At 39.3% G+C, this 16,193-nt stretch overlaps 1 pseudogene; it reads right to left on the bottom strand.

The window, feature by feature from the left end:
• Positions 1-1,644: 1,644 nt before the first annotated feature.
• On the bottom strand, positions 1,645-15,796 carry LOC113045518 (phosphatidate phosphatase LPIN2-like; annotated as a pseudogene).
• Positions 15,797-16,193: the final 397 nt, after the last annotated feature.

Here is a 16,193-nt window from a genome sequence, read left to right on the forward strand (position 1 = left end):
CGGTGCTATAAACAGTCCACACAGCTGTATTAAATACATCTTTAATAGATCCATAAACATTGTCCAAACCATAGTTTTTTTTATTTTTGTATCTATAGTACAATTATGCATTTAAAGGCATTTATGCTGATCAAACGCAAACCTATAAAGCAAAACTGAGAAATACACCGACCCACTTGAGTACAACTACAAATAAAAGCAAGTAAAACAAAAGGTATCAAAGATCAAGAGGAATGACAGAACACATTCAGAACTTACAACAGCAGTTTCAAAAAAAAGAAAAAAGAAAAGAATAGAGCCTTTTTTTGTTAAATGTTTTTTTTTTTTTTTACCATTAATGTTGGTTTCATACAAGACGAGTGTGTTCATCCCACACAAGAGGTATTACTTTCATAGAAAGAATGGGATTCCTTTGTTAACAATTAACAGATTTCACTTCCAAACATCATAACTGCAGACACAAAGTGCAACACGCATATATTAAATCACAACAGTCAGCTGAACCATGAAATGCCCCAATTTTTCCCTAAACAATGATCTGACTTCAAGAAATGATTTGTGCTCTAATTCTTTACACTATTTTAACATCCAGCACACAGTGCTCGAAAACTTACCCTTACGAGATTTGAAAGCAACTTGAACAAAACTCAAAGGTTAGGGGCCAAGACCAAAGTGACCACGTTACTTCAGTCGAGTCTTTCTCATCCTTCACTTGCACATCAGCTTCAATATTTTCATTAAAAAAAAAAAAATCAGCTTCCTGTTCAAGATCATCCACTAATAGTGAAAACCTGCAAAGTTGAGATTCGATTCAAACTGTCTAAACCAACAGAAAGCATCAATGCATGTGTAAAACATAAATGGTCCTATTTATATTTCAAACTAAGCATGCAAAGGCCTAACAAAACGTTAAAGATAATTTCATACTCTCCCACAGGCCACAGCCTACTTAAAGGTATAACATGCCTTCATTTTATACTATACTCTTATTAACTTAATACAGATCTCCTGCCGAGGTTTACATCTAAAAGCGCTTAAATCCTCGCATTGTGCACAAAAGGCTGCTGAAAAGCTTCAAATGTTATTGCATTTCTGTCGTGAGTTAAGTGCAAGACGATCTGAGAGTTTTCCTTTCTAGACTGCAGCTGAAAAAGTGCGATCGGTAAGGCGTTCTGCAGCAAAACAGACGATTGAAAATGTCAACAGTGGAACAACAAGAAAGCCCAATTACTATGAACTTCTTGTGTTGTACTTTTTCATACGATACCAGTCGGACTGTACGAGGCAGTGCTGTTAAATCTGCTGAACTGTAAATTATGAGCCGTGTCCTCCACGTGGGCACAGCTCATTCTGTGCATACTTTCCAGAATCTACACGATTCAGCTCATTTCACACCATCTGGCAATGCATATTCAAACTGTCATGCCGTCACCACATCTTAGAGGCAGTGCAGTTAATTAGTTCATTCTAACTAATGCCTCTGTATAAATAATCTATGCTCTAAAAATGCAAATTGAGTGGTTGTAAAGAATCTCTTCTTTGTTAATTACTTCGATTATGAGCACATCTGTATGCCACTTTAACCTTACACACATCCAAACAAACAGCTGTGCATTATCTGCTGACAAGAGGCCATTGGTCGTCTAACTAATACTGTAAACATATATTAGCCCGATAGCAATAAATTCCTTCAGAGCTGAAGCAGCTAATCAAAATGATACAGATTAGAAATATCGTTACAGAGCAGCACCAGGTGTTTCAGTTTGTGGGAGTTCTACCTACATCCCATTAATGTGGCGCTGGGTTGTGTTTTGGCGTTTTCTCTCAAACTGGTTCAGCTAAGGTTTGTGCAGGTTCATAGTTCCTAGGTGGGACAGGACGGACACTTTACTTGTCTTTAAGCGGAGATGTGAGATGTGGAAGGGTCCCGGCTAAGTGGTTCTGATCGCAGCGATGAGCTTGAATGTGTAATAGACGGCCCTTCTGGGAATGATCTATAAAAGCAGGTCCTCCGCACCGATTTCAAGGATAGGCTGACGCCAGAAACAAAATGTACTGAACTCTGGGAAGCTGAAAGCTGAACTCGTTCTTTACTCAGCAAGGGAAAGACGTGATCCACCAGCTCACTCAATCTACTGTACCTACACACAAACAGAGGAAGAGCATGAGACAGCTAATCGAAAACACACAAAAGGCGTCCTTCAATTCGCAAGACCACCTTGAACAAAGTTCAAGAATCAGCTCTCCACCTTTGAAACGGCATAATCTTTGAGAGCTGAAGTCGACTTTAGAGATACTTTTATGTATAGCTGCAGATCAATGTGCCCACTTACGAGGACTTGTTGCCCTTGGTTTGCTCCTGTATGAGCTCTCCTTTGGGGTTAACCGTAAAGATTCTGCAGAGTGGCACTCCAACCTCCTTGTAGGCAAAGGCATCCTAGAAGATACAATAAGAAGATCAGGGTTCAAGCGTCAACTTAGGACACCCTCTGCTGTTTTTTCCACCCAGTCCACAAACAAAAACATCATTCCATGTTTAGTTTCTGACATTAGCAACGGTTTTGATGATGAAATGGAGGCATTTGTGCCTGTATAAACATTCAGTGTCTTACTCCACCCAAACAATATAATTTATTCAGCTGGAAATGATCAGCAGGCTGGTTCGTAGCAGCTGGTCCTGCAGTCCGAGGCTGCGTGTAGCCTGAGGGGACAGCGCTTTAAAGTTCTAAGCCTCAAGTATGAATCTTCGTGCTGAGCTTTGACTCTGCTGCTGAGGTCAGTGTGTGAAAAGAAATTAATAGAAGTTAACTGCATTCCAACTCACATTTGTTCGGTTTCCAAATGCGGCATAAAAGGGATGTTGTTGGGCAGGAAAAGGTTCTTGATGTCAGTAAGACATTCGATTTTGAAGATTTCTGGCTTCTTTTCAATCACCTCCCTTTCAGACAAAGAAAACATTTTGAGTAAGTAAAATATGAGTAAGTATATGTATTCTGCTTTAATGGGATTTATTCATAAATTAAAAACGCACACACGCACTTCTCAATATCTTCTTTTGTATTATACAGAAGAAAGAAGTACAGCATGAAATGATATAAGGATAAATAATAATGGTGACAGAATAATTATTTGGAAGAACTACCCCTTAAAAACAGTGACGTTTTATAATACCTGTGAAATGCAGAGAAGAGGCTACTGGGAGAGAGCATGAGTGGTCCACGGGGCAGGATAATGCCTCCGTCATTTACCCATTGCAGATATCCTCGCGTCATATCTGCCATGCCAATTGCCCTTGCTGAGCAGTACAGGAATTATATCCATTTCTGGAAAAAAAAAAAAATGCCCATTTTACCAAAACTCTGTTTAAAGGCTGCTTGTTTCCTTTTAGTGAAGAAAACATGTCTTCAAGGAGGTTGAAGATTAAGAATGCAAACTCACTCAGCCACAGAGTGGTAGAGTTTAGCAATGCCTCGATGCGTCCAGTCCTTCCCAAACTGAGGCAAAATCTGCCCGAACACATCTGATCTGAAAGCACATAAACATACGGGTGAGCATGGCACGTACTAGAAAAACGAAGGATGCTAAATCCTCTAGTGCATATTTGTTCTACTTGGAAGGAAGTCCAAGACTCATTCAACTGGGTTCCTAAATATAGCTTCTGACATTCTTTTTATTCTTAGAACTAATAGACTTGTGAAGGAGAGATTTTTTTTCTCAGCTTGGGCAAAACTCTGTGTCGTCTACTAATGAGGATCCTCTCCCTGCTTTAGCGTTTTATCTCCGGCTCTTTCAAAGTGGCATTATGAGAGAGCAAGATTTAAATTGGCTCATTATGGTGACATCCTCCTCCTAGTCCAACCTTGGTCTAGGCGTACCCCACAGTCAGCCGCCCTGCTTCACAGCCTCAGAGAGATGTGTCAGGCAAGCGGGTCAGAGAAATAATAAGCGGCAGTCAATCTGCCCATTTGATGTTTGCCACCCACCAGCCACTGAGGGCACGAGTCTGGAGGCGGAGAGCATTCGTTTGCATAGGCGCGTTGATATTGCAGCTGGCTTTGCAGTAATTAAAAACCAAAGACGGTGGAAACAGTATCGCGCTAATATTAGCTGAGCTGAGCTGTGAACTCCATCAAACAGCCAGTGAAACTCGTGGAGATATTGTCCGTTAAATGGTGCATTGTCTGTCACTGACAGCGTTAGTGAAGAGGGCTGTGATGCGAGATCATTATTAGTGGTTCATTATTTGCCACATACTCCGAGTGCTTGTTTTGATGAAGCAGACTCTGTCTTGATGTATAAACCTCTTTCTGTTTTGGCAGTAAAAAACCTGGCAGTGAGTGAGTCCTTCTGCAGTAACTAATGGAAATGTTTATGCACACCTAAGCCTTTCCTCCCTCTTTCATGACTCCAGTAAACTATAAAAATGAAGAACAAAGGTGGATTTTGCACAAAAACAACCCAGCACATGACTTTCATTAAAGGAAACACGTGCTGTGTGTCAGAGAAATACATACTTGGTGATAGTTCCATCGATGTCCGAGATGACGACTTTATCGTCCCAGTTCCAAAGGTAGATGGTGCCTTCACAGCGGCACGTGCCCTGGTACTGCGTTGTGATGCTGAAGGTTACATCATTGGGTCCTTCCTTTAGTTTCAAACTAGCCTGTAAGTCAATACAATCTTATCAATGCATCGCTTGACCACTAAATAACATTAATCTTACCTGACTATTATATAAACATCAGATTTTTCTTTTTTGAAAATTAGTTTTTTTTTTTTAAACATTCTGTGTGACCATCCCCTCACAGCTGTCACTCAGAAGTAAAAAAAATAAAAATAAAACATATTGTACAGATGAATGAAGGTGGATAAATACAATATGGTGCATCTTTTAAAGGTAATTTCACTTGATTGACATCATTTTGATGTGTGAATAGTATCTTACTATTAAAAAGACAGCATTTGTGCATTTACCAGAAACGTAATTATGCTAATTTTACACTAACTCACCAGGTTTACTGTGTAAAAGGGGATAATATCTGTAAAGTTAACTAATATTAACTAATTAATCTGTAATCCTTTGACTACACACTTGACTGCTGAATGCTGCAACATAAATAAAAAACCCTGACCTTTGATAATTAAATGATTAATGAGATTCAAATCTTAATTAATGCAATGCAATGAGTTAATCTACACCATCATCTTCATTCATTTATAAATTCATGAATTTATTAAAAGACGTAAGCTTTCTTTAATGGAAGATTTTCTGTTGCACCAACTGCATCTATAGTTGCCAATAGGGGGCAGTCTAGTGCAAATCAACTGCAATACACTACCCTTGCAGAATGAGTCACAGAGCTTTTACATAATTTCCAGGAGGAAGCTTGAGGGATAGCTTTAAACAACTGACTTTTCCAGAGCTGTTGCACTACGGGCAACAGAGCTCTGGATCTTGCAGTCAAAAAAATCACAAGAGCAAGTGTTGTAGCTGCTTATGTAAATAATAGTCGCTGTGTGGTTTGACAGGATTAATCTGTCTCCTGACAAAAGCGTAGACTTACAATCTGGTCGGAGGAGAGGCGCAGGGACTTGCGGTAAGCGTGAGTAGATGTGTGGCTGTGAGACTCGGACTGGACCTTGCGCTCCATTGATGATGCGGCAGCGCTCACCTCCTTCCCCTCCTCATCGCTGGAGGAGTCCCTGGTGTCTGCTCTGCGCTCAGAGCAAAAAGGGAATCAGTGAACTAAATTTGCAACCACATCCACATTCCCAATTTAGACTACAACAGCACCACAGAGAATGAGACAAAACTGAAAGTAGGCTGGACCATCCTGATTAACTTCTTCTGCATCAACAGGGGAAAAACACTGTAGTCAGTGATCAGAGGAAGGGTCAAAGGTAAAACTGATACTTTTATCTCTTACTCATTTTTTACAACCAAGCCAGCTGACGTAGCTAGTTTAATGCTCTTATCTATAACATTTGGTTGCATTTTATTAGTTTCATTCAAGAATAACAACCAGCCTGATTATAATCTCCAAATCTTTTATAAGTGACAGGCAGGAAGTGATGCTGCGTCTGTCAGGGCTTCTGACTCACTTGCGGGCATGACTTTCCATTGACAAAGAGGAGCTGCCTTCCTCCATTTGGGACTGCTTTATCTCCAGCTTTCCAGTGCTTTCTGACTGCATAACAAAACAAAAGAACATTAGTACATCAGATCACTGTATCTATAAATTGCTAAAACAAATTTACGTCATCGTTTAATTTGGTTGTTGTGACTGGCTACATGATCCTATCATCCTCACACGCTGTCAGGCTATTACTGAAAAGTCTGATGAGCTGCCTGGCCTATTTCTAGGCTGTAAAATTCCACACCGCAGAATGGTGCTAATTACAGATATGCCAGATGAGGGCAGCGAAGGAGCCTGATGTATGGTTTCTGAATGACGGCAGAAGCTCTAGAGGCAAGAACGAACTTCAGAGACAGCGTGTTTTATCTTCTTTAAAACAAAGACTTGCCTCATCCTTTTGTTCAGGCAATTATGTGAATGTTGATGCTTGTGTAATCAGATCTGCCCACAGAAGTCTAAAGAGAAGTACTGGAATGCAGTGGGATTAAAAGACCAATAACCGCTTAAAGGGTTAGTTCACCCAAAAATGATAACTAGCCTGATTTACTCACCCTTGAGCCATCCTAGCCTAGGTATTTATGACTTTCTTCTTTCAGACGAATCCAATCAGAGTTATATTAAAAACTTTCCTGGCTATTCAAAGCGTTATTATTGTAGTGGGTGGGTGTTTCTCTTTAACAGTCTTAAACACGTTAAATAAAGTGCACGTATCAATAATAAAACGTGCCTCACACGGCTCCGGGGCATGACTAAAGGCCTCCTGTAGCGATTCCGTGGATTTTAGTAAGAAAAATATCCATATTTCAAACATAATAAACACTTTTCTCTCACTTCTGCTGACTGTCGTATGCGGAAGCTCTTTCGGCGGAAGATGTAGGACGCATGTGTCATGCGTGCCTCTGAGATATAAAAGTCTCACAAATTTTTTATAGGAGCAAAAGAAGCCAAGTTTCCTTACTTGGTGATAGAAAAGTGTTTATCACTTTTGAAATAACAATGCAAACAAAAATGCATTCATTCGCTACAGGTCTTAATTCACCCCCTAGAGCCATGTGAGGCACGTTTTATTATGGATGTGTGCACTTTATTTAAAGTGTTTTGCACAGTTGAAAAGAAACACCTGCCCACTGCAATGACAGAGCTTAGAAGTGCCAGGACAATTATTAATATAACTCCGATTGGATTTGTCTGAAAGAATAAAGAAATATACACCTAGGACGGCTTGAAGGAGAGTAAAAAACAGGCTTATTTTCATTTTGGGTTGAACTAACCCTTTAAAGGTATTCCAGCTCAATAAAAGACCTTTATGTTAAAAAAAAACACAAATACTGGAGAAAATAAATAAATAAATAAATTATAGCCTGAAATGCACTTCAAGTCTGTGCTAAATGCATAAGTGTAAATGCTATACAGATCTGAGGCTCACACAGCTCTGGTCATACCTGTTTAATAGTGCTATCTGCTCTCTTTCTCCAGAACCACCAGCGCCCTGATTTCTTCGGCATCCTCTCTTTCACCCAAGCTTCCTCTGTAGCCTAAACAGAACACTGACATAAGCCATTTGACCTACTAGTACACCACAGCACTGCAAAACAAACTTTAAAAGGACTTAAAAACAGCAAGTAAAAACATCCTATTAGGTAGAACTAAATACCTTGGGTAAATTCTTCTGAATGCTTGCAAACTTAGGATCAAAGGGGCAGCCAATGTCCAATTGTAATACCTAAACAGAAAAAAGTCATTTATTTTCGAATGTAAGCATTTCGTCAACTTTATACAATTACATTCAGAATATATTGGTTTCATTTAAATTCAAACCCACCTGTTTCCTATTTTAACAACTAAATTCGGATTGTCTATGATAGCTGGATTTTCTGCAAATTCATGATACGTGATGATATGCTCCATAAATTTTTCTAGGAAAAAAGCAGAAAGATAACTTTAAAAATCACTTTATTCTCGATTATAAATCTCTTCAAATAAAAGAATGAATCTATAAATGTATAAATGTAAATCTATAAAACAACAGACAGAATTAATCAGTCTCGTTTCCACATCTACAGCTGTAATTCCCACACCATAGTAAAGGAATGCACAAACCAGAAAGACTCAAATACCTTTGGGAATCTCTCCGTTCTCACTGAGTCCTCCACACAGAGACAGAGTGACGTCAGGGAGATCACTGGCAGAGTCAGACAGGCACTCAGTGCCACTGTCGGCCGCAGCACTGCCCACAGACTGTGGGGACTGAGAGCCTGAGCGCATCTCAGAATCCATCCAGTGCTTGGAACCACCGTCAGAATCACTGCAAATACACATAACACATCAAAGGCACCTGACACCTGATAAACTTGTTATAAAACTGCTTTTTTACCAAGCGCCTTAATCTAATCTTAACAGCAATATAGGTCAGATGTGCATTTCTCTTTCTACCTCTTAGGAAAGTAGCGAGCAGCAACATCAGGCTCCAGCACATTCAGGTCATCCAGGTAGATGTCCTCTGGGCCCTGGTGCTGACTCCTTTTTGGGACACCTAAACAAATTTACAGTCAGGAAACAGGAATCATACCAGAACAGCAAGCTCTGAAGTTCTACAACAAGCTCTCTGCACAAAAGTGCTTTACCTCGACAGCACTAAATTAGATTGATTTAGGTGCATGATTTTTATTTCTAGAACACACTGATATAATCTTGTTAACATTGAATCAACCACAATTGTATTTCAACTTTATCTACTCCCACACTTCCACTATCAAATACAGATAACTGGCACTGACAAGCCAATCCATCAAACCAACTCCAGACAGAAGTTCCTAGAATGAGGTGCTTAACGGGCCCACCTTTCTTTTTGGATGGCGAGTCAGTCTTGGGGCTAACATCTCCTAAGTCCCCACTCGTATGAGCAGCAGAGGCAGCAGCTGGAGCAGCAGGAAGGCTGTCTGAAGGAGTGGAGGTCAACACTCCACTAGGCACTGTCTCCAACTCAGATTCAGTGGGGGTTTTGGGGGTCACAGGGGTGCGGGGTTCAGGCTTGACTATGGTACAGCCAGGAGTCCCTGAGGCTGGTTCTCTTTCATCGGTCTGCATGGCCTCTGAGCTCAGGATGACTCTAAAGTGAGTGTTCTCTGAAGGCGTTATGGTTACGGTCTTCGGCAGCTCCACCTTTTCCTTCTTTGAAACCTGGGAATTACATTTTTAATGAGTGGCGATGAGCTGAAATTTAATCAGACCTGTTAACTCAGTCATAGCATAAAACAGGAAGTATTTTTGGGATTCTATATTCACTTATTACTAGGCCCAGGCAGACTCTACAGGTTTTAAAAAGATTTTCTGTGCTGATTTTGAAGAAAACTGCACAATGGATTTAAACATGGTACAATATGTTCATTTATTAAACAAACATTATGAATATGATGAAAGTCTTTCAAACTATTTCTGAAACTTTGTATTACTAGCATTTCTTGTGTTTATTGCCTCTTCATGATCTCATTTTTAAGTCACCTGCAACAAAAGTTTCTGCTAAATGAACAGATGATGTTATCATGAAGGATGATCATTCAGGATTTCCTTAATGTGAATGAAATACATTGTAATTTACCCTAGTAGATTCTGGAAACTCTCCCCATGTCCACTGCATGTGTGACTCCATTTTGAGCAGGCTCTCTGAAGGCCGAACGACCAGTTCAGAGTCACTCTTGGGAGAAAAGGCCTCTGACATGGCATGACTGCTCAAAACACAACAAACAAACAAACAAACAGCAACTCATCAACTGAGACAAAACTGAATGTGAAAATGAACTGAGAGTCTTCAATTCATAAAACATGTTTTTGGAAGTAGTCCAATATGATAAGGATCAAAAACATATCTTAAAGTGCATATGAGAGAGATAATAAGCATATACAAACCTATCTGTTGGAGACCAATCTCCGTCAGAATAAGGGTAGCGGTCCAAAGAATGACGAACTGTTGGTAACTTGGGTTCAACTTCTCTAACTGTACTAATTAAAGATGTTCTGAAAGACAGATTTTCCTTTAAATCAAATGTCCTCTCCATCAGATAAAAGTATATGTGATGTGCATGCATCACTTGGTACCTGGTGCTGGAAGCAGGGTCCTCATCAGAACTCAGGTCCATCTCAAATATATCCTCTGTTGAAGGGGTCGAGCTCATGACGGCAGGAGGGGTCAGCTCCTCTCGACGTGGGTCACCTTTATGCTTCTTTCTCCGTTTCTTCTTCTTCTTGGCTGCCCCAGTGCTGGCTACAGGGGGATCAGGAGGGTCCTCGGGGTCCAGTGGATCATCATCCAGGTTCTGACTTGACCTGTGATCACCTCCGATCCAAAATAGGTGACTCTCAGTGGGGATGGGGGAGGTAGCCAGGTGAGCTGGTATAACCTCCTACAAAAAAGAAATATTTTGCAATGCTAACGTTTTTCAAACAAAATGCCATTTTCATAATGGAATATTAAGACTTTTGATGCTGTCAGTCACGTGAGTGACAATACCTGTGAACCTGAGGACACTTACATTCTGCTCCTCAGTTTCCTGCACAAAGAACGCTTCTCCATTATCTCCCAGTTTCATATGGAGATCCACAGGCTCCCCATTGATCTCGATGTCAATCTGAAGGAGTTGCAGAGGATTCATGTAAAACACAACCTTAATTTAGAAGCCATCAACAGATGTAGCTTCAAACTTTCAATAAAGTTACACACCATAACTTATCGTGTGATCTATGCTTTCATAATTATCCAACACCACAATTTTAAATCAAATGTCTGACCTTTGCAATGTCCCTTTTTATTTTATTAAAAACATCTATGTTCGGTATACGTGTTAGATGACCTTAAAAAGCCAATATCTGTTGACATTTACCCTGCGATTCCCTTCTGAACTCATGACTTTTCACCCTGCACATCCAAATTGAGACAAACAGCAGGTTTACTCTCCTGTCCACCAGTGCAGCTTTAATCATTTGTTCACAGGAGACACAATACCTGTTGAGGGGGATCTAGCTACCAAAACATAATTAGCAAATTTGTGCTGCTCTGAAAGCACTGAAGCCAGCTGAGCTGCAAAGAAGATCACATCACACACCTGATACCACGACCCGGCACAGCAGCAGTCTGATACTGAGCTGTCTGAGTCTCAGATGACATCCACAGAAACATTACCCTTCAGTTAGACCTCCACGGAAATACAGATTTATTTCCCAGTGTTCTGTGTTTTTTTTGTTTTCTTACAACGCTTTCTTTGGAGTGCTCTTTTACCAACTCATTTTGTCTATCCAGGGGCCTCTGAGCCTCAGTTTCAGGGTTGCTGGGGATTTATTTGTGTGTACAGAGTAACGGGACAGAATTTTAATGTCGGTATAAATCATGACCCGGAGTAAATCTCGAACTAAGAGCTCACTTGCATGCATGTTCGTGGACAAAAAGATCTGGATTTGATTGCACAGCATAGCTAGAAGAGAGGGATGGATGTTGTTCGGACTCTTAATGACTGTTTTTTTTTATCAGCAATCTAATTTGCTTGCTTTAACAATCCAGATCTATTTCATAATTGTGGTAAGAAAGCGAGGTCAGCTGTCTCTAATCTGCACTGTGGGCGAACGCGTTACACCACACTCTCTGACAGAAACTCACGTGAAACACTGGGATTAAAGATGGCTACACTAAGCTTGAAACACTTTTCAAAGGTTGCTGAAGCGAATCTACTGCCATCTCCCAATCGCAGCGGCAACCTTGACAAAACTCTCACTCCTCTGCCTCCATTTCCTATCTCTTTTTAGTCAGAGAAACCTGTTGCCATAGCGACCACTTCTTTCTAAACCTCTTCACACATCCTGTAGATAGTGAGAACTGCTCCATCCCCCATCCACTGCTGTTTCTCATGCACACTGGTAAATGTTTTATGCTAAACACTCTAACACATTCTGTCTGTGTACTATAGATGATTGAAAACATCCAAAAGGCTTCAACACGAGCGGAATGCTTTCAGATGTTATTTATGGCCTATAATCTTGTTATTTACTGCTGGAGATAAACACTTAGACTATCACAGAGTTTCAAAAGAAAAAAATCTACAGACCAATTCCTCAACAAATACAACATTTCACTGTTTAAATGAGAAGAATTGAACATACCACTTTCGCACTCACATGGTAATAGGTAAATAATGATTTTCCTGTTTTTCCATTCGAGCATTTATTTAGCCTATTCTGTCAATGCTCTAAGTCTGTTTACATGCAGTACCCTCTGCTGGAATCTTCTGTCACGAACATGCCAGCATAGAAACGTTTATAGAGCTGCTCCAAAGGCACAGGCTTGCATTCGCATTGTTGAGTGTTTTCAAATGAACCACCGCAGACATGCACAGATGAAGGCATATTTGAAGGCACATTTTGTGGATTCAAGCTAAGCTTCTTTGATCGTACTTGTGTTAGCTTTTTCATCCAGTCAATATGGTGCAAGATTAATGCTGCCATAGGCTCCAGACTGAAAAGCAGAAAAGCAAATATTGTCCAAAGCTCAGATCAATTATATTGAAAGTGACCTTTCTGTGGATTTTTCTTTATTTTGTGTTTTAGAAAGTTTTCAGAAACTCAGTTGCTTGAGAAAAATCTATATGGCTCAGACTTGTTGATAACGCTCACAATTTATCTTCATGTTTTGATTGAAAATCTTATTTGCACTTCAACACTCACCACTTTCTCTTTAGAGCGCAGCACACCCAGTTTTCCGAAGCGCACATGGAAAGGGGAGCACTGGTAGGTGCCATCCTTCTGCCGGACCACCACTACATCGATGCAGCCTGAAAGCGTGGCCTGGTTGATGCCCTTATACAGCTCCTTCATGGTCACCAGCACCTGACCGGCCAACTGCCCCACGTAATTCATGGTGTCCGCCTAAAAAGAGGAACAGAAAGCAAAACAGACTTAACCTTAAGACATCACACAGCAAAAAAGAACTACTCTTTTCTTTTATCTTTCCCCACTGCATCTGCACATGGCAAATGTGGAATCTCCCCTTAACTCAGTAAAAGTGAAATCCTCTGAAATGAAATGAAAAGTGAAATTAAAAGTTTTCTTTGGCTGCCTGCCTTTTAAAAACCGTTATCACCAGACGGCTTAATGATATTTCACAAGTGGTGGTCTGAATGTGCTCCAACATTACTGTCCAATAGGTGAGCAAAGAGAGCAAATTAATCTCAAACAAGGACACAAGATGAACAAAAGAAATAAAATAAAAATGTATTTATGTTTCATGATATACTTTGAACGTGAAGATCAATGCATATTTCTGTGGAATTGCTGGCATTCTTCTAGTACCTTTTTTTTTAGCAAGTTTGGCAAGTTTAGCAAATATAAAAGACCACATCAGGATATGGTTGCACAAGCGGCTGCAAATTTAAGAAAACTGACATGTTTATCTATGAAAGCAAATTATTCAAAAAACAAAAAAACATCTGGTCTAAATTTAAGGTTAATGCCTAGGATATGAGACGACACGCTAAATTAATCCCCAGCAGACTTTTGAAGTTCACAGAAAAACTATTTCTGGAATTAATTATTATGCTAATGACAATGAGTAATTCTGATTTAACAACATGGCTCATTTTAGTCTTTATGAGGTCTAACAATGTGAAACTAGGCAAGTTATTTTTAAATATCAGATCAAGGAAACCACAAGAATAAATACTGTCACAGCGGGTATACAATGCCTGGGGGAAAGGCAAATAGCTAAAGCAGAGCATTCTCTCGAACCATAGGGGCAGCCAAAAAGGTCTAGTAAGACTTTGCACCCATTGCTAACCTACTTTTTCTCCCAGCACAAGAGTCACTATTTACATGAACCATTTTCTCTGAACTATTCACACATGCTTTTTGCTTTTAAAGAGACAAAGAAAAGAGATATGCAAAAAAGCTGAGCACAGCATAACAATAAATAACACTTGGCCCAACAGGAAGTGCATTTGAAGTATAATATACAACATGCAGCACATTACTGTAAAAAAAAATGGCAGCAGAGTATTCTTTATATTCACAACAGTACATTTTGTGTAAAATTGGTCATATGAGGTAAAAAAAGAAATTGAACTAGATATATTTAATTTACACTGATGAAAAAACTTTTGTTCAAACAGTTGGGGTCACCAGCAATTTTTAGGTTTTTGAAAGAAGAATGATAATGAGAACATTATTTGATCAAAACTACAGTAAAACTATTGTCAAATTACAATTTAAAAACAACCGTTTTCTATTTTAATATATTTGAAAACTTTATTTAGAACAGGGGTGTTAATGTCTTTTTTTATCTTATAATTCGGAACAGTAGTATATAATGAGGACTGAACACTTGTTGCAAAGTGATTGCACAATAAACTACAGTATTATTATGAAAATGTGATTCTGCAAAACAGAACAATTGACCTCAGTCTCACATAAACTATTTGTAGCGCAATTTATAGAGGACACTGTGAGCATGGGTCATAGCTGTGATACTCCTATCAGCGATCTCGGCATATCTAAATATTTGATTCTCAGAAAACAGCCTGAACAGAACAACAAACATGACATCCACGGTCAGCCAAAGCTCAGCTTACTGTGAGAAGTTAAGTGCAGAACTTGTGTGAATTACAATTTTGATTTGCTACAAAACAAGCCTCTGAACTGGATACTTCAAATAACTATTAAAAGATCATTATGTAACACCAATCTCTTTTTATAGCCTCTTTCTGAAAAATGTTATTTATTTATTTAAACATAAGCTTCCAATGTGAGCCCATAAGTTTTTGAAGAATGCAACACAAGCAATTCATTCAATCATTTTATTGGCTAAACTGTAACTATTCTAACATCTTCGTTTGTAAAATACACTGGTATGCAATCTTCAGCCAATGGCAATCAGCGTAATGCCAAAAACAAACATAAATCTTAGACTAATATTAATCAGCTGGAAATTAAATCTCCACTCTAAATGTGTTTGCAAGATTTGAAATTATTTTCTTCTCCGGTTTTAAATTCACAATGTAAACAGAAATCTCAGCAAAATTAGATTAATATATATATATATATATATATCTGTGTGTGTGTGCTGGTCTGTTTTTCATAAATCATTTATCAGCTTTACCTGAAAAAGAAAAACACCACATTTTAAGGCATTTACATGTCCTAACACATTGTCATGTTATTAGATTTAATCAATGCAAGATTGTGCAAGTAAAGACTCAGTGTGTGGGGATTTATGGAGTTAATTGCTAAAGATAATATCACTTAACTAATGCTAAACTGGACTCTTAACTCTACAACTAGACACCAATGAACGGTCTCATTCACATTTCTCACTCACCCAGGACCACGATGCCCTAAGGGATGAGGACTCATCTTGTTCACTGTTGTCCTCTTCAGTGCAGCTGCCAGTGGCTTCTGGTTCTGCCCTAGGACGGAGTCTTTTCATCACTGTTTAGCTCTGGTCTTTCCTTCCTTAGAAATAATTTCTTTACCTGTGTCATCCTAAACACTGTGTCAGGTGGCCCGCCTATCTGGTCTGACTCGCTGACCTTGTACGGCATAAACATAAACTACTGTAACCTTTCTGACACGGCATACACTTAAAAAACAGAAGCTGCATTTTAGTTTCGTCAAATCACATTATATTATAGAAAACCTAACAGATCAACCAATTGGGTATAAGAACCTACTCTCACTAACCAATGAGGCAAGAGTTAAATGTCAGCACTTCTGAAACAGATAAGACTTGTTTCCGGCAAGGGGGCCGGTGAGGTTGACCGCTGATAAGGGCCTTGAAAAGGGGGGCTGGAGGAAAACAGTAGTTGAATTTCACTCGTCTGTGCAATCACATGAGGAGACCGTCCTCAAAGACACATTAGAGAAATTTATTTTACATCAATTCAGAGTCTAATTTCATGATACTATTTTCATGTCATTGCAAATTAATTAAATCGGGAGTATTATAAATGTATCCATTTTGCCAAAAAATAGAAATAAATTACATTCAATAAAATGTATATGCACGCTAATCTAAGCTGTTCA

This window comes from Carassius auratus, chromosome 27 (assembly GCF_003368295.1).
Source record: "Carassius auratus strain Wakin chromosome 27, ASM336829v1, whole genome shotgun sequence".
NCBI lineage: Eukaryota > Metazoa > Chordata > Actinopteri > Cypriniformes > Cyprinidae > Carassius > Carassius auratus.